Below are 20000 nucleotides of genomic sequence, written 5' to 3'. Positions count from 1 at the left end.
CAATGAACAGCTTAAACTTTCAGTTCTTTTATTCAACAAAATTGCCGAGAGTTCGCGTATCTAAACACACGCACTCTGATATGTTTTCATATCTGCTCAAAATCAATAAAAGTTAAAATTCAAAATAATTCAAGTGCACTTAGCCAGCAAGCAGCAAGCTATGGCACTACATTCCATTTTCTTTATACATTTCAGCGATGACGCACCTCCCTGAACGGAATCTTACCCGGTCGGCAACCCCATCAGTGTCACGTTCATCAGCTGAATAATATCGTCATTTGGTGTTTGATGTGGACTTGTGCAATTTCCTAGACTAATAAAAGTCTGAAAAATCATGTAACTAAATACCACCTTTAAATTGGGCACAACATACCCGTAGATTTTCCGATTTTTATATGTGGTTCAATGCCTTTAATTCAATCAAATCAGCCATCCTGAGTCTACTGCTGAACAAAGGCCTCCTTCATAACATTCCATGATTCACACGACCGCGCCAACCTCTGCCACGTCACTCCTGCAAACTTCTCAATCCCGTCTCTCCACGTCCTGTCTGGTCTCCCTCTTCCACGCTTCCCATATCACGGCGTCCATTCAGTAACACACTTGCTCCATCGCTCACCAGTCGTTCGCACTAACTTACCTGCCCAATTCCACTTCCTCTCACTGCCTCCACAATGTCTTTCATTCTAGTCTGCTCTCTCACCCAACTTGCTCTCTTTCGGTCTCTCAGCGTTATTCCCATCATTGATCTCCATTCTTCTCTGTGCAGTCCTTAGCTTTGTTTCCATCGCCTTCGTCAGTTTCCAAGTCACCCGTAGATTATTGCTGGCAGAATGCATTGATCGTAAACTTTGCGTTTCAAGCATAAAGGTAAAGAGCCTCTCAGGATTCTATTATACTTACCACTTTCCAACCAATTAATACGTCTTTGTATTTCGTTATCATGACCTTTTGTCATTTTTAACATCTGGCCTGAATAAATATACTCTTCAATTTCTTGAAGACTCTCACCATCGATTATAATATCTTTACTTTGAAATTTCGTGTTGAACATTACTTCGGTTTTGGTCTTATTCACTTTTAAACCAACTTTGAGACTTTCCTTGTTCAGATCACTCAGCATATCTTGCAAGTCTTCTGCTCTCTCTGAAATAAGAAAAATCCCATCCGCAAATCTTAGGTGGTTCAAATATTCGCCATTAATCTTCAAAGCTTTCTCTTCCCAACTCAACCTTCTGAAAAACTGGACAAGTTACTGTATCTATTAAACGCATTTGTTGACATACTATGCACGCTTTCCACGTACTCGCATACTTCTTCATTTTAATGTGTAAAGGTAAAAAGTGAAAAGAAACTAAAGAAACTAAATAAAGTCAAAGCCCATGGCATAGGAGGAAAAGTGTTTGAATGGATTAGAGTATGGATCAGTGACAGAAAACAGCGGGTCACCATAAACGGTGTAAAATCCAAATGAGGGAGCGTTACCAGTGGAGTTCTCCAGGGCTCGGTTTTGCGTCCCTTATTGTTCATTATGTAAATAAACGACTTGGACAATGGGAATAATAGTTATATAAGTTTGCGGATGACACTATAAAGGGACGCCAAATTAGGTCAGGAGAAGACGCCGAGATACTGCAGGAAGATCTTTACAACGTATTCACATGGTCAGTGAAATTGCAAATGGATTTAAAATTTTGAAAGTACAATGTGTTAACCGTAAGTTTACACAACCCAGAGAACAGGTATACCTTAGATAACGCCTTTTTAGAGAACACCGATTGCGAGAGACTTGGGAGTTCTAGTGAGTCCTGGCTTTATATCAAACAGTCCATTAGCGCCAGGATTATAGCTAACAGAGCATTAGGTTTCACTGCTAGGACCGTTACGAATAAAAGTGCAGAGGCAGTTATCAAACTCTACCTGGCATTAGTTAGGCCTATCCTTGAATATGCAGTACATTTTTGGTCTCCGTCCTATACAATGGACATCAATTCGCTAGAATCAGTACAAAGGACAAATTTATCTTACTAGGACAGACTTAGGCACCTCAATTTACACTCTCTGGAAAGACGCATAGTGCGGGGTGATATAATAGAGGCGTTCAAGTGGATTAAAGGGTTTAACAAGGGTGACGCAAACAAGGTTGTATTAAGACAACAGAACAGGACTTGCAGTAATGGATTTAAACTGGACAAATTAAGATATATTTAGGAAATAGGCAAGAACTGGTTTACCAATAGGGTGGTCAACGAATGGAATCGACTTAAGTCATCGCTAAAATTGTCAATTGTTTTAAGAAAATGTAAAACAACTTTATGGATGGGGATGACAGGTGGTAATGGATATGGAACTGCCTAGTGTAAACCTTATGGTCTCCTGCAGTCTCCATTCATATTTTCCATAAAAAAAAGTTGATTATTGTTCTCACAAACATACTACCTCGGGTATTGCCCCCTCGAGGTCGCTCCTCCTTTCATCACCGCCTTCTTCAGGCAGGTCCTCCTCCACCGTCGCTTCGATCAATGACGCAGCAAAGGGCGAAGGGCATGAGTAACGCTGCAGCTGCACAGAGTAACAATAGCAACTGGCCCGGCTCCTACCAGCTGCTGCTGGTGCCAAACCATGGACGGGATACGTTGGCGCCACCCCCCCCCCTCCGGCGCCAAGCCCCCCAGCCCATGCCCCCCTTGGCAACTGCCCCCATGTCAACACAAGTGGGATGCCCGGAGAGGCGGAATTGACATACATTTATAAAGTAACACCACTAGCAAGAGAGTTAAATCCCCTGCAACTAAATTCACCCTGCTTGATATTACGCAACACACACACACACACACACACACACACACACACACACACACACACACACACACACACACACAAATATATATATATATATATATATATATATATATGTATATATATATATATATATATATATATATATATATATATATATATATATACTAGCCAAATTACCCGCGCGTTGCTGCGAGTTCGTGAATAATCCCTAACCTAACCATACCCCACCTAACTTTAACCCTTAACCCTAACCAAAATAATTTTTGGGTGAAATGAAATATAGCTTTAAACACTCCCCCTCCCAGGTGTGCGCCCCCCTACCCGAAGGTTGGGAAACCCTAGTTTGAAAATACATGCATACACAAACACAAATATCATATGTACACATTCTTTTGCGTGTGTGTGTGTGTGTGTGTGTGTGTGTGTGTGTGTGTGTGTGTGTGTGTGTGTGTGTGTGTGGATTGACAATGTCTACAGCTAAACGGTAAAGAAATGTATCTCGTTTATTTATCTTCAGAATATATATGGTTATAGGGTTTATCTGCAAAAACCTAGGAGCTTGTGAATAATAAATTTCCGCCCGCACTAAAATTAAATGAAAATAACCAATATTTCAACATTTGGTAAAATCATACAATCATTTTACATTTACATGCTTTCTTCTTACAAAAGCTATCATGGTTTGTGGCAACATTAATTTCACAAATACAAATAATATCTATGGACACATACAATGGTTTGCTTAATCATATTCTTATATCACACAAATAATACGCGACTTAAGGGGAGACTACAGTAGTGGCGTGTTCCCTCACCATAAACCACCTAACTTTAAGCCTTAACCCTAATCAAAATATTTTTTATAAATAAAATATATTTATCCAAATACCTGAAGTGATAGGGTATCAGAATATATATGGTTGTGGGGGAGAGACAGAGGCTACATTATCATAGTAGATATATATATATATATATATATACATATATATATATATATATACATATATATATATATATATATATACTGTACATATATATATATATACATATATATATATATATATAAGTGGGTCACTATGGGTTAGAGTTAGGGAGTATTCGACTACGCGAGGTCAGATGATTTAATGCTTTCTGTGCACAGAGCTCCCCCTATGTTGAAAAAAATCGTCTGACGACAGCCAGAATAAAAATAGAAATTGTCAACAGTCGCGGGATAGTTTAAATATAAAAGAAGCCAACGAACCCGGTGCTGGGGAACCCCCAGCCCCACAGCCGCTGGCAACGGTCCCTGACAAAAAATTGCCCGATGTTTATGTTGTGAATATATTTAAATGGGACAAATTTAGGTTTAAGAAGGTTATAGCCAAGAACTTGTTTTACGAAAAGGTTAGACAACTTTATGGATGGGGATGAAAGGTGGTAATAGACACTGAACTGCCTAGTGTAGGCCTTATGGTCTCTGGCAGTCTCCTTAATTCTTATGTTCTCATGTACTGTTACTATGTCACCGGGTTGTCAGCTCTCAAAGGTATCAAAATGGTGAAAGAAATACGGTTGAGGTTTAGAGAGAGATCCTGGGCCCAGGCCGGGGACCGAGAGTCAGCCTCTCAGGGTTGGAGTATTAGAACCCGTAGTTGGTCCCATGATGGATCACCAAGAATCAAAACAAACCTCACTGCAACGACCTCACCATCTCAAGAGAAGGAGGGAATAAATAAATAAATAAATAAATAAATAAATAAAATAAAGTAAAATAAAAAATAGATAAAAATAAATAAAAATAGTAATCTGCCCTTTTTACCAAACGTAAAGTAGATATTTACAAGCCTTCATCTTCACGAAGTGTGGTTACCTTACTTCTCCTTTACTATGTCAAGTCCTCAGTGGGCGTCACGTGGGCACAATGGACACTGTTTTAGTCATCGTACGTGGGAGTACACCTGTTGCATAGTACATTATACCCACGAGGTACAATACCTTTCCGCGCGGAGTAACAGACGTGGTATAATACACAAACATGGATCAGGCGAGTTGAAGACGATGGTAATTAACCCGCTGAAGTGAAGATCCTCATTTAAACGTTTCATTAAAACTAAATCCACTAACGATTGCGGCCAACTTCAAGGATTTTATTCTGCCTGACGACTTTATTCAGTTACGAAAAAATATACTCCTGAAAGGGTCCATACGAATATAATTTGGCCCTGAAAATGCAGTAACAACCATCGGTGTGTGTGTGTGTGTATACATATATATATATATATATATATATATATATATATATATATATATATATATATATAAGTTTATACTGCCTAAACCCTGATGATTCTATTCAGTCTAGAGAACTCACGGGCATTGCAACAGTAAATCAATGCCACGTTTAAGCTTCCAAGTACTCTATCCAATTTGGGAGATCCATCTCTAATACATTACAAACTTAATAATATTCTTCATGTGAACGCCAAACTATTCTATCAGGACCTCCATGTCAAAAAAAATTAAATAAATAAAAAAATAAGATAAATAAAATACATACATACACATACATATACCAAGGCTTTTTCCCCCTTCCAAGGGAGGTAGCCAAAAAGGGAAAGGCATAAAAACACTCCCACCCATTTCATCCCTAAATACACTCCACACCCCTCCCACCCTTCCTCTCATCTGAGCACCTCCTGGATGACGGGTCATCTCTGCACCCTGCCCACCGCCCTGGGTCAGAAGCAGTGTCGCAAGACACAGTACATCCACAGCGAGGCCGCTTCATTTAATCGGCGACCCCCCCTCTCCGTCCCCCTTTGCATATAAGGCGAGGACGGGGAGAAATCCCTTCGGGCTGCGTCAAAATTTACTCACACCTACTACCCCACCCCCCACTTCCCCGCCCATTCCTCCTCATGCAGTCACAACATCATCCATATACAACCATTCTCCACTCACCTCTGTCTTCCGTCCTCTCCCTTCCTTCCTCAACAGACATTCCCCTCTTCCCCAAAGCCCCCTTCACACCATCCATCCACCTCATCCTAGGACGTCCCCTCATGTTCACTCCCTCCACATCTGCCTTCCATACCTCTTTTACTAGTCTTTCTTCACTCATTCTTTCCATGTGTCCAAACCATCCTAATATTCTTTCATCAACCCTATCTCCCAAATCCTTTTTCACCCCTGTTCTCCTCCTCACCTCCTCATTTCTCACTCTATCTAGCCTAGTAACCCCCACCATACTTCTCAGACACCTCATCTCAAACACATTCAAACTCCTTCTCTCTTCTTCTCTTATGTTCCACGTTTCTGCCCCATACAGTGCTGTTGGCACAATCACTCCTTCATACAGTCTCCTCTTCGCATCCATTCCCAAATGTCTATTCCTCATTACACTCTTTAAACCACCAAGGCATTTACTCGCTTCTCTCAATCTACATTCTACCTCCACCTTCACTCCACCTTTTCCTGCTACACTTGCACCCAAGTATCTAAAACTATCCACTTCCTCCAGTCGCTCTCCCTTAATGTTCACTTCCAGTCTACTGCCACTTTCACCCCTTGTACATCTCATCACCTTACTTTTACCCACATTTATCTTTAGCTTTCTTCTATCACATACTCTCCCAAACTCTGCCACCAGCTTCCTCAATCCCTCCTCTGACCCTGCCACAAGCGCAGTGTCGTCCGCAAACAACAGCTGGCTCACCTCCCACTTTTCTCCATTTTCTTTAACCATCTCCAATCCCTGACTCACTACCCTAGCATTCACCTCTCGCACCACCCCATCCATGTATAAGTTGAACAGCCAGGGCGACATAACGCATCCTTGACGAAGTCCCACCTTTACTTCAAACCACTCACTCTCTCTATTTCTAATCCTAACACATGCTCTACTACTCTCATAAAAACTCTTGACAGCTCCCAAAAGCTTTCCTCCTATCCCATAAATCTGCATAACCTCCCACAGTGCCTTTCTGTCTACCCTATCATAAGCCTTTTCCAGATCCATGAAAGCCCAAAAAACATCCTTCCCCTTTCCTATAGCTTTCTCACATATCTGTCTTACCACAAAGATCTGATCTACACAATACTTATACTAATAATAATAATCATAGCACTATTATAATTATTAATAATAATAACAATAATAATAATAACAACAATAATAATAATAATAATAATAATAATAATAATAATAAATTAATAAACCATTGGGGCGCGCCTTGCCTTTGGCGCATGCGCACTAGGTCGATCCCGAGTGAACGCGTCAAAAACATTCCCACAAATTAATTCCCACATTCTCCCCCCAGGGACGGTCTCTCTCTCCTTGCAGGCAACAGAGCCGCGACGATGACCTTGCGAATCCTAATAAACAAATTAATTAATTAACAGAAAAAAATGACGACAATCTAGTCTAATTGCATTCCGCTCTACTTGGGAAGAATATATCTAGTGATATCCTTAGTACGAGCTTTCCTTCTTACTCGCTGTGTATCGCTAAAAATTAAACAAGTTCTACTCTCACCCCTCTCACCTCTCTCTCTCTCTCTTATATATATATATATATATATATATATATATAATATATATATATATATATATATATATATATATATATTATATATATATTAGCATTTGTGTGTGTTTGTACGTTTATGTATGAACATGTATGAACGAATGAGTGATTCAACATGGTAGTGATGTGGCCTTACCCTCCCGACTGATCACCATAGATGGTATGCCCATCCACACACACACACACACACACACACACACACACACACACACACACACACACACACAAAAAAAAAAGCTAAAGGGAGACAGTAACAGTTTGCAATTTGATGTATTCCGAGGCCTGAGTGGGAGCATGAACTCAGCTCCACAGAATTGGTGCGTATTTACGTCGTGTGCAACTGTGTGCACTTGTGTGCGATTCTGTGTGCGTATTCACCCGCTTACGTATGGACACCATCACAATTGGTCTAGACATTACATGGAACTTCCTAGTGTAGGCCTTATGGTCTCTTGCCGTCTCCTTCATTCTTATGTTCTTATGACATGTTGGATGTGCAGGCTGGTTACAGTGTCGATGTCCCATATTAAGGCATCACACTGGGCTATTTTTCCTCCGACTGTTGGAGCAAATCTGCAGCCCACAGCTTTCGGGAAGGAATGCTTGAGGGAGAGGGGAGGAAGACGAGGAAAAGGAGTAGGAAGCGGAGAGGATGGAGAGGAAGAAAAGGAAGAAGAGGAGGAGGAAAAGATGAGGAAGAAAAGGAAGGAGGAAAAAAAGGAAGAAGAGGAGGAGGAAGAGAAGGAAGAAGAGGAAGAAAAGGAAGAAAAGGAGGAGGAGGAGAAGGAAGAAGAGGAGGAAGAAAGGGGAGAAGGAAGATCAGAGGGAAGATGAGGAGGAGAGGGAAGAAGAGGAGGAAAAGAAGGAGGAAGATGAGAGAGAAGAAGAGGAGGAGATGGAAGACGAGGAGGAGGAGGAGGAGGAGGAGGAGGAAGAGGAGGAGGAGGAGAAGGCCAGAGAGAGCTATTCCAATTTCACACTGATTGACCCACATATAAAGTCTTCTTCCGGTCTCTTACTACAGAGGAATACACATTATGTTAATGTACGGGTGAACGTGGATGAAATTATTTCATAAATCCTCTGCATCTCCAAATAGTACGAAATGTTTCTCCAAATGTTTGCGATACTGGCAGAATATGAATACATACTAATAAATAACAGTAATAATAATAATTACTGATAATAATAACAATAATAATAATACAGCTCTCCGTGTGTATAAGAAATACAGTTGCACTTCATAAGGAGATCTTGGGCCCAGTCCGGGGATCGAGTGTCAGCCCCTCAGGGTTGCGTCTCCTGATGGAGGTGAAGGGGTTGACAGGGTTTCGAAAACGACCAGTTCCGTTGTCCATATGAATGCAACTGTCACTGCTCCATTATATAAATACTAATAAGTAATAAAAATAAAATAATCACCACTTATGTAGTGTACAATAAGGCGACACCATAAACACGAATCATTAGAAAAAAATATATAAAAATAGATATATATATATCAAGTGTGACAATATGTTTATATTTTTCTCCCCTTCTTAGCGCAATCAAGGAATACGCCTAACTCAAGAGCAAGTGCGCATGCGCGCCCCTGGTGACGTGGGAGGTACTCCGCCCCTGCTGTCCCGCCCCGCGGCAGCCACGTGGTGCCCCTACCCTCCCACCTCCCACTCTAACTCCTCTTCTTCACATCGACCGGAAGCAAGTTGTCCCTCTCAATACTCGAGAAAAGAAATTCGTAATGAGAATATAATAATATCTAACATAATATGTAATAATATATAATATAATAATACAATATTCCAAAGATATAAGAAACGAATCGAGGGCTAAACAACAAATGGTTTTACTTTTTATGAATCTGGCGACATGACGTCACGAAGCGAGAAAGATTGAAGGAGGTGCGACAGTCGACTGTCGCACTTCATGACGTAATGTCGCCTGACGTCTGTCTACAATGACTTACTTTCACTATTCTAAGCATTTAGCCGCCTTTACAAAAACACTGTTTTATGTGCTCGTAATCTTAATTACAAACCCGTTTCGCTAACACTTTTTTATGTGACTGATACTTGACCTCTTTGGTCACGTGACTTCACCACAGTAAACGGACAATAATTCGAAGTTTTTAAAGATAGATTCATTTCGATCATCACATTCGCAATATGGTATATTGTCTACCATCTATTTATTATTTTATTTTTATTTACTTTCAATCGTTTCGACCATGCGTTATCAGTTATCTCCTTATTCATCATGTTCTCGTACGGGGGTAAACGCATCAGATTTATCCTGTCCACTCTACAAGGGTTTTCAGTTACACCCCTACGGACCTGAGGCACATACTCCTCTTTTATGACCGGAGACAAATATCTACTCAGAAAAAGCTGATTATTTTTTTCTGCAACCCTTCCCTTTCTCAAATCTCTTCAAGGCGACAGCGCCACCAAAGACAGAATCGCTGGTTATATCAGATAGGACACAAGGAAGAAAGACAACAAAATAAGTCTTAGGAAAAAGTATGCCGTGTTTCAGCAATCGTAATACGAAGTCGAAATGAGAAATTCCTCATGAAGGGAACATAAGAGTGAAGAAGACTGCAAGAGACCATAAGGCCTACACTAGCCAGTTCTATGACCACCCCCATCCATAAAGTTGTCTAACCTTTCCTTGAAAGAACCGATAGCTTCAGCACTCACTACATGGTTACTAAGTCTGTTCCAATCACTGACCACTCCAGTGTGATAACCTGAATAGGTAATCACACTGGGCTATCTTTCCTCCAACCTCCAATTCATCGGCCGTACCGCCAACTTCCAGCACTTTTTCCGCCGTCAAATCACTCGCTGCTAAAATATTTTGTTTCCTCAACAAATGACATAGTGTGTCGTTTGATATGATGGAGGAAAATGAATTACCTCCAGCACATCAGATTCCTTCCCGAAAGCTACGGGCTACAAATCTGCTCCAACAATCGGAGGAAAACAATCATCCAGGACCTCGCCGTCAGTACTCCTCCTCTTCCTCCTCCTCCTTTTCTTCTTCCTCTTCCTCCTCCAGAACTTCTTCCTCTCTTCACTTTCTCCTTCACCTCTTCTATTTTCAAAAATTTCTCTTTCCATCTCTTTCCAGAGGGTCGTCGTTGTCCTACGGAACCTCTTCTTACTCTCTTCTTCTGGATCGATATCCTCTGTAAAGACCTTCCTCCTCCTCTTCCTCCTCCTCCCCCTCCCTCCTCTTGCCTCTGAAACTTGAGTTGTCTTGGTTACATCTTAAGATTAATTTGATCATGTATAAAGTTAAACAAATTTCTTTTTCTCAATAAAACATTCTGGAAAAAATATATATAAAAGAGGAATTTACACGATGTTCCACTTCTTCCAGACATTTGGTAAAACAATATGAGAAGAAAAAAAATCATCACCTTTGCCCGTCGTACTCTGTGTTTTACGACACCTTCACGGTCGCAACCAAACTGCCACTTGGCGCAACAAAAGTCGACAGCTTCCACTTCCATCCCCTCCAAAAATAAATAAATAGATAAATAAATAAAAAATAACAATGACCTTCTTTATACGTTTCAATCTTTCTGAAAGACACCCGCTCGTTAAAAAAAAAAAAAGTAAAATAAAATACAAATAAAATAAAGACACCCCCAACGGACCTGAGTACCGCAGAATTCTTTAACGACCGAAGGAAGGCCACGTTTAACCACCTCTGTGACTCTAAAGGCGCGATGGTCAACAAAGAGAACTGCGTCACTTATTGGAGGGAAAAAATAAAATAAAATAAAATAAAAGATCCTAAACCACAAACACAATAAGAGAGCTTTTTTTCCTCAACTAACAACAATAATAATAACAATAATAATAATAACAATAAATTAAAATAAACAAATAAATAAATAAAATAACAAATACCTGCAGTTAGTGTCTCACTGTATGTAATGGGATTGAGCCAACCTAACAATCTTTAACAAACTTATCCCATTTGCAAACCAAGACAGGGATGGAGAGGGGAATGGGGTGTGTACAGGATATTAATAAAATCATCTGGCGGCATAGTAATAGGTAAAAGTACAATAATGTATGGAAGGCGCCACATCTTTCGATGTTGATTTAAATCGTAACTTCTGGCTGTCAACAGGCGATTTTATTCACCTGAAGAGAATCCCCCGTCCATGGCGATGCATTTCAGCCACGGGCCCAAATTAGTTAGGGCTCTTGACCTAAACCTAATTAAAATCCACTAATTGGCTTCGAAGAAACTCCCCAAAACAAATGTGGTTCAGTGTCTTACCCCCCCAAAAAAAATATATTAACAAAAATAAATGAATAACAAACAAATAAATAACAACGTGACCCATTCTCTAGCTAACCCTTTTACCTTGGTCGCCACCAACAAGATAAGACCCGCGACATACCTCTGCCATAAGACAAGACAAGGCAACCCCAACTCCATCCCTCTCTCTCTCTCTCTCTCTCTGGCACCGGTCAATCACAAATGGTTCCCGGGGTCAACCCAGAAAACATGAGTTCCATTCAAGAGAAAAGATATAATTAGAACGAAACAGAGATAGATAAATAAATAGATAGAGAGAGAGAGAGAGAGAGAGAGAGAGAGAGAGAGAGAGAGAGAGAGAGAGAGAGAAAGAGAGAGAGAGAGAGAGAGCTAAGGAGCGGACGTGGGTCAGGGTACGTGGTGAGATAGTCTTTGAATGAGCAGGAGGGAATGAAGGAAGGGAAGAAGGAAGGAAGGGACCCCAGCCATCCTTCAAGACGATCCGTCTCCTAGATCTAGCTGGCGTTCTATTTTCTCTCTAGCCTCTAGAAGTCGCCAGCTGACCAGGCCCGTCCGATGTCAAATGGCGGCGACGGGGAGCCAATCAAGCTCCGAGCAAAGATTGGGGGGGATTAGGGGATTGGGGCATTGGGGGATTGGCACCTCGCCAGCCACGGGGGCCACTTTGGCATTGGATTCCCTGGGCCAATCTTGCCTGCCAATCAGTCCCAAAAAATGTATCTAGTGAAACGACGAATCTGATTGTCGATTGGTTGCGAATCTGACCAATCAATACCCTCTTCCATTTTTTTTTTTTTTTTTGGGGGGGGGGGGGTCTGGGTAGGATGGACGTCGTCTAACTGGGTTTTCGAGTCATTACGATAATATTCCTTTCCATTCAACCATTTATTAAAATCACTTTAACCTTGCTCTGGCAGCAATGCATACACACACACAACACAATAGAAAAACCTCATGTCTACAAAGCTATTATCAATTCAAATCAACCGAATTAATATGCCAATAATAAAATAAACTTTCCAAATATAAATACATCCACATGCAGCGCCGACCACATACATCACACGCACAAACCCATACATGCACATGCATCATGCATACATGCACACACACACACACACACACACACACACATACATACACACACACACACACACACACACACACACACAAAGGCTTGTATGTATCGACAAAGAACACACGTGTACTCGCAGGTGTAAAAACACATTTGCGGTCTCCCTCTCTCACTCTCACACTCTCTCTTTCTCACACACGCACACACACACATCCAGGTTACATTACAAATCTCTCGATCACTTGTAAATGTATAATAAAATAAAATAAAGATAATATATACATGCATCTATCACGTGGAGAGAGAGAGAGAGAGAGAGAGAGAGAGAGAGAGAGAGAGAGAGAGAGAGAGAGAGAGAGAGAGAGAGAGAGAGAGAGAGAGAGAGAGAGAGAGAGAAAGAGAGAGATAGGAAGAGAGAGAGAGGGGGGCATCAGCAACCAGGGTTGCAAATATGTCATGTTATTTTTGTAAACACCCTACACTTTGGTCCAATTCTGCCAAAACCAAACAAAATCATTTCGCTTCACATACCTACCGACACTATGACGTCTTTAGAAACACACACACACACACACACTTGCACACACACACTTGCACACACACACACAAACACAAAATAATAATAAACAAATCAACACAGAACCTTTGCTAACAAGATCATCACCTTTGCCCAAAGTGGTGCTCGGACTTCCTGGGCGAGTGGAAGTCACCGGTGAGTGCAGGAATCGAACCCGGTCCCTAAAAGTAAAACCTGAGTACCCAACACACAATACTGACGTGTGCATCATCTGAGCATTGAACAAAACTTATGTCAAGTACAATGCACAATGTACATTCGTGAATAGGAGCAAGGCTTGTCGAGTGACAACGGCAATGAACAGGTGTCGAGACACCTGTCAGGTGCACATGCACGCGCGCGCACACGCACACACACACACACACACACACACACACACACACACACACACACACGTTGTAAAAATAGACGCCTTAAGGGTAGTTCTGTACAATCAGACACAAGTTCTGCTATACCTGTTTTACCTCAACGTATTTTTAATAGTTTCTTAGATGATTCGTGCGAAGACACTGCACTTATAGTAACTATGGAAGTATATACATAGAAATGACATGTGACAGATACGTAAAAAGCAGATGACAGGTAAAACACATGAAGCTGGCACACACACACACACACACACACACACACACACACACACACACACACATACATACACACACACACGATGATGTATATGTTTTGTCCCTGTCAATGTCGCCAGATGATTTAAATCATAAGTGAGACACTCGTAAAAAAATACCAGAATCCGTATGAAATGAACCTCATGCAGACCTCTAAACTTGGCTCTCTTCACATGCAGCTGACGTGAAATTGGTACACGAAAACGTACAGTAAATTTCAATTCGCTAAAACACGTACACACACACACACACACACACACACACACACATACACAACTATAACACTTCCCTTGCCGCATGTATGACACGAACACAAACACTTACATGAAATCAACACATACTGAGCATCAAATTCAAATCTATTTCCAACCACAGACTGAGTTTTTTTTTTTACAAAGTTATCCAGAAGTATTGGACAGGAAAGGACCTGTTGATGCTGCTTTCAGCAGACACGACTCTGCCGTTGTCATATCCCCACCTCAACCCTCAACACCGAATTGACGGTCACAAGCATCAAATAAATCATTAAATTGCTTCCGATTCGGGTCAAGCTAAACAGGACAGGACGTCAATATTTGGGAATGTAGGTGTGGGTTTTAGGAGTAAATGGAGGACAAGAACAGGGAATAAAAATACTGAAAGGGACAATTGGGGTAGACAGAGCACCTCAGTTTCATCTGCTGTAAAAAGTAGTGAAAAAAACGCGAACTATTCTACTGTATGGAGGCAAATAGTGGACGCTGTTACAAAGTAAAGCTATACACTCAAATAAATATAATGAGTATGGAATGCTGGGTAAGGTGAGTATAACGGATGAAATTAATAAAACAGAAAATAGTATATAAAAGAACGTGAGAGTGGAAGAGAAAATCAGGGTTGGGGCACGTCAAGAGAATGGAGAGAGAGAGAGAGAGAGAGAGAGAGAGAGAGAGAGAGAGAGAGAGAGAGAGAGAGAGAGAGAGAGAGAGAGAGAGAGAGAGAGAGAGAGAGAGAGAGAGAGAGAAACAGAGAAAGAGAAAGAGAGATAGAGAGAGAGAGAGATAGAGAGAGAGAGAGATAGAGAGAGAGAGAGAGAGAGAGAGAGAGAGAGAGAGAGAGAGAGAGAGAGAGAGAGAGAGAGAGAGAGAGAGAGAGAGAGAGAGAGAGAGAGAGAGAGAGAGAGAGAGAGAGAGAGAGGTCACAGAGATGGATAATCTGTCAGAGGAATGCAAAGGAAAACATGAAAGGGAACGAATGAAGCATGAAGGTGTTAAATGTACTGTTGCAAAACAAAAAGGAATAAAAAAAAATAAACGGTAAAGGGAGGCTGGGGGTTATTTGTGGCAGAAAGAGATTTATGGTGGAAAACTAAATACGTACGACACACTGAAGATTTGGTAAGACTTTGCGTTCTTCAAACTGCCTCGTTACCAACACCTTGTCAGTTTTGTACTGATACATTATAACGTCAAGAGGCAGGGGAGACGCTTCTGTATCTCTTCTCTTTTTTGGCTCGAGAGCTGTGACCTCACTAGGTCGTGAATGATTCCAAGTTTGACGTCAAAGATAAGGAAGGAGGAAGTGTACTTATAAATATATACAAAGTGTATAATGTTCATTCATACGTGTCATATTCACAGACACAGACACAGACACACACACACACACACACACATTTTTTATGCCCTAAATGTTCCCTATCTTTCAATCCCTCACTCTTGTACATCTATATATACATAAGGAAGAAGTGTACATATAAATATATATAAGGTGTATAGTGCTCATTCATACGTGTCATATTCACAAAACGACGCGTACAGACACACACACAGACACACACACACACACACACACACACACACACACACACAGATTTATACCCTAAATCTTCCCTATCTTTCACTCCCTCTCTCGTGCATCTATATATACACTCTATAACTCCTCTTCAACTTCCGTGTTGGAAGCCGAGCATATCTACCAGGCCTTTCTCCCTATTCAACCTTTCTAATGCTTAGTTCTTTGCCTCGACGCACTCTTACATCATTCTATTATTCTCTTTTAGTTGCCATGCAACGTCTACTTCCTTTCCGCTCAGTGATTTCGTCATGACCTAATTCTCTCACATTCTCTTCACGTGGCCACACCATCTCGACACGTTTGTATCTTCCCATGCTATAACTCCTTATAAGCAAGCCTTGCACGATCAATATTATTGCGCAATATATAACACAATATTATTGCGCAATATATTACACAATATTATCAACATGTAGGGATGGTATTGAAGAGGCACCAGTGTCTGGCCTGTACATTTGATGTCTTCAATATATTGTGTTCATTCTTCAATACCATTCCTACACCGTCAATAATATTGTACAATACGGAATATTTTTAATAATATTGATCATGTAGGACCTGCTTTAGCATTGATGTCTCTTAAGTCTTAACAAAACCGTCATACATCCACTAGAATAAAATATTCATGTTACGTCACGACAGTGACGGAGACAACAATCCCCTTGCAAAGTCACAGGATAAAAAATACCAATAAAATAAATGAACAAACAAATAAAAATAAAACATAATGAATAAATAAATAATAATAATAAAACAAATCAATAACAATAATAACCACAGCATCTATAGTTTTCATTCCACAAACAAAAAAATATAAAACATAATAAATAAATAATGATAATAAAATAAATCAATAACGATAATAACCACAGCATCTATAGTTTTCATTCCACAAACGAAAATAAACATGGCCGCTACTAACCTCGAACAAGACTCCAGCTTTCAAACTCCACCCTACTCCTCCCAATCACTCCCCGTCCTCCTTCACTCCACCAACCGATGAAACATCCACTCCCACATATCCTCCTTTCAATTCCCATCAAATTTTCCACTTACTTCTCATCTATGTTCCACAAACAACATTTGCTTAAACATTCACAATAAACATATATACCTTTGAAAACGGCTGTATAGGTTTAGACCAGGCCGATGCCAATCCATTTTATCCAATTTCAGTGAGTCCCAATGAATGATAATATCCAAAGCGACTCTCATCGCCTTTCCCTCCAGCATATCAAATGACATTTTATGTATTTTTGTTGAGAAGACGAATAATTTACCATAGTGATTTTACGGCTGGAGGTGCGTGGTACCGCCGATTAATTGGAGGTTGGAGGAAAAATAGCCCAGTGTGATAACCCCCTTAACACCAGACAATTTTATTCAGCCCCCAAAAAAACTCTGGGCCTACTGTAGGCCTTATAGTCTCTTGCAGTCTCCTTCATTCTAATGTTCTTATGTCTCAATGTGTGTGTGTGTGTGTGTGTGTATGTATATATATATACAGTATATATATATATATATATATATATATATATATATATATATATATATATATAAGAGTATAAATATATACATATAGATATGTGTGTGTGTGTGTGTGTGTGTGTGTGTGTGTGTGTGTGTGTGTGTGTGTGTGTGTGCGTGTACACATGGGGGAGGTACAAGCATGGATGAGACATAGGCTGAGAAGCTGTGTGCGTGGGAGAGTGGCGTGTTAGGGCAGAATTCCACACTTTTATTTATTTCTTTATTCATTTACTTATTCATGTATCTGGTTTATTTTTTTTTTTTTCAATGCACAATTGGGGGTCAATGTGCGGCTAAGACACCAGGAATACACGTGGGAATGTTCACACGAATTCGTACATTTTGTTTACATTCTACAAATGACAGGAACCAGGGAAATCGTTCCGGCCTTTTCGTTTTATGGGCTATAAAACACACACGCGCGCACACGCACATGCACACACACGCACACGTGTGTGCACGCACTAAAGCAAAAGTGACATTCCACAAATAGGAAAATAATACACACAGAGAGTAGTTTGCATATGGCCAACACGTGCATCCAAGAAAGACACTGCGAAATCCTCTACAATCAGCTACAGACAACTACAACCACGTTCATAGTGAGATGACGCCTCTGCATTGCATAATGAGGAGGAGGAAGAAGAATAAGAGGAAAAAAAGGGGGGGAGATGAATAAGAGGAAGAAGAATGAGAGGAAGGAAAAGAATGAGAAGAAAAATGAGGAAGAGAAGAAGAATGAGGAGGACGGGGAGAAGAGGGAGAAGAATGAGAAGAATGAGGAGAAAGAGGAGGAGGAAAATAAAAATAAAAAGAAGAAAACTGAGAAGAAGAATGAGGAGGAGGAAGAGTAGGAGGAAAAGGAGGAAAAGGAGGAAAAGATGGAAAGGAAGAAAAAAAAGAAGAAATGGAGAACGAGGAGGAAGATGAGGAATAAGAAGAGGAGGAGGAGAAACATCTTGCAGGTGTATTTGGAAGACGGTAGTGGTGGTAGTGGTGGTGGTGGTGGTGGTGGTGGTGGTGGTGGTGGTGGTGGTGGTGGTGGTGGTGGTGGTGGTGGTGGTGGTGGTGGTGGTGGTGGTGGTGGTGGTGGTGGTGTTGGTGGTGGTGGTGGTGGCGCGAAAGGGTCTACACAAACAGCTGACTGAGCCCAAAATAACTGAGCGAGCGCGTTGCCCGCTGTGCTTCCTTCTCTGAGTCCCCCACACACCCTAACCCTCCCCATCCCCCCCGCTCCACTACTTACTGTGCACCCCGTTCCCCCACAACACCCACGACCTTCCCCCCAAATCCCCCTATCTCATATCCCCCCCCAACGCGCGCACACACACACACACACACACACCGTGTTTTTGAAGTGTAGTAAGTACAGTATTCCATACAGATGTAGTTGTTTGTGGATCACTGAAGAATAATAATTACAGACAGACTTAAACGAATTTAAAGGAAAGTTTGGCCAATAGAGCACGCACGCACGCACGCACGCACGCACGCACGCGCACACACGCACACAAACTTTAATTTCCCTTAATGACATGTTTCAAGAACGAGAGCCAAGTACATATAAATAAATAGATAAATGAATTAATTAAATAAAAAATAAATTAAATAAACACATCCGAAGCTGAATGGAGAGACTAAGGACGGAAGAAAAAAGCTGAGGAAGAGGAGTGGAGGAAGAGGAGTGGAGGAGGAGGCGTGGAGGAGGAGGAGTGGGAGTAGAGAAGGAAGGGAGAAGGCGAAGAAGGGGAGGAAGAAGAGGAGGAGGAAGAAGATGAGGAGTAGGAAGAGATAGAAGAGATGCAGATATAAAGACCAGAGTTGGGTGGAATGAGGAGGAAGATGAGGAGGAGGAAAAGTGGTCTCCGCTCATCCATCCTGTTAACGTGTCTGGAAGAAGAAGACAGAAGAAGAAAAGGAAGACAAGAAGAAGACAGAAGAAGAAAAAAGGAAGGCAGAAGAAGAAAAGGAAGACAGAAGAAGAAGAATTTGAAGAACAAGAAGAGGAAGACAGAAGAAGAAGAAAAGGAAGACAGAAGAGGAAGAAATTGAAGAAGGAAAAAGAAGAAAAAGAAGAATAAGAAGACGAAAAAGAAGAATAAGAAGACGAAAAAGAAGAAAAAGGAGAAGAAGAAGAAAAAGGAGAAGAAGCGAGAAGAGGAAGAATCGCCATCAACCCCTTCAATTCCGTGTGACACGCTTACTCTCGTTCATTTCCGTGGCCACCCCCCTTCCCCCCCCCACTCTGCCCTTTTTTTTCCAGGTCCTGTCTAGTCATTTAATTCATCTGACACGACATCTATACACTGCTCATACGGAGTGACTGGTTTACGAGATCGTACTTCCACCGTAGCCCCTACGAACCTCATCACCAGCGATTCTTTCCTGATGTTGCAAAATCTAAACCTCAATGGGGTCAAACGAAACTAAGAGGCGAAATGCATGAAGGGGTCAGAATTTCTCTAAAATAAATTACAAAATAACCAAGATTACATGAAACTGCACACAGACAAACACACATACACACAAACGCGCACACCACATATGCATGTGCACACATAAACAATATAACGGTGTGTGTGCGGGCGCGTGCGCGTTTCCTAGACTACGGACCAAGATGTACTGATTTTATGATTGTAGAAGTGTTTGTCTGGTTTCGAATCTTGAGTCCACTGCAGGATCGCTTGA

General features: G+C 41.1%; 1 protein-coding gene across 5 annotated transcripts in view; it reads right to left on the bottom strand.

Moving 5' to 3' along the window:
- The window catches only part of LOC143024667 (ubiquitin carboxyl-terminal hydrolase 47-like), a 130525-nt gene that overhangs the window by 62587 nt on the left and 47938 nt on the right, over positions 1-20000 (bottom strand). Inside the window, exon 1 of one of the 5 annotated variants that reach the window (XM_076183646.1) lies at positions 2440-2570. The exons of the other annotated variants lie outside the window; for them this stretch is intronic. The gene's annotated coding sequence lies outside the window, so the exon portion shown is untranslated. Of the gene's footprint in view, positions 1-2439; positions 2571-20000 lie in introns of those variants that run through there. 5 annotated transcript variants of the gene reach the window in all.

This window comes from Oratosquilla oratoria, chromosome 4, assembly GCF_046742065.1.
Source record: "Oratosquilla oratoria isolate Oo_2021 chromosome 4, ASM4674206v1, whole genome shotgun sequence".
Lineage (NCBI taxonomy): Eukaryota > Metazoa > Arthropoda > Malacostraca > Stomatopoda > Squillidae > Oratosquilla > Oratosquilla oratoria.
This window is presented reverse-complemented; position numbering and strand designations above follow the sequence as displayed.